The 636-nt window shown below is 52.5% G+C and overlaps 1 protein-coding gene across 1 annotated transcript in view; it reads left to right on the top strand.

Annotated features, from left to right (window-relative positions):
- The window catches only part of PTDSS2 (phosphatidylserine synthase 2), a 58,569-nt gene that overhangs the window by 39,257 nt on the left and 18,676 nt on the right, over positions 1-636 (top strand). The window lies entirely within an intron of this gene.

Genomic DNA, 636 nt, shown 5'->3' with positions numbered 1-636 from the left:
CAAGGCCTCCGAGGCCACTTCCCACGTGGACGAGGACGTGGCGTTCTCAGCTGGCCGTGTGCTCCTCCTCCAGCCACCAAGGGTCCCTCCAGGCCGTCTCCGGCCCTTTCACTCTTCCCTGTCCAGGGCTCTCCGGCCCTTCTCTTCCTGCTTCTGCCTCCTCTTTCCACAGACCTGGTGGCAGAGGGCTCCAGGTGGGGCTGTGAGGCGCTGCCCACCCCCTGCCCAGCACACTCTGCCTCGGCCTCCACCCCACCTTATGGCCCTGACTTCTAACAAACCCTCGTGGGCCAGAGCTTCCCCCAGTCTCAGTGCGCTGTCCCCACGTCCCGCCCCAGGGAGGGGCTCAGGATTCTGTAGGGTTGGTGGTTTCCCCAGAGTGGCCACACGAAGTAATTAGAAACATAGTTTCTGGTTCAACAGGAGTAGGTATTACAGGAAATTTCAAAAATACAAAAAAAAACTTAAAAATAAAACTACCCACAAATAATAACCACTGTTAAATTTTCACGTTTGTGTATATGGACATATTCACGACCTCGAAAGACTGGAATCCTGAACATGTGGCTTCGTGCGTTCCCCACTTCAGGTTCAATAACTTCAGTCATTTTCTTATAATTTTTTTTTTTTTTGAGA

This window comes from Mandrillus leucophaeus, unplaced genomic scaffold, assembly GCF_000951045.1.
Source record: "Mandrillus leucophaeus isolate KB7577 unplaced genomic scaffold, Mleu.le_1.0 Scaffold845, whole genome shotgun sequence".
NCBI classification, from domain to species: domain Eukaryota; kingdom Metazoa; phylum Chordata; class Mammalia; order Primates; family Cercopithecidae; genus Mandrillus; species Mandrillus leucophaeus.
This window is presented reverse-complemented; position numbering and strand designations above follow the sequence as displayed.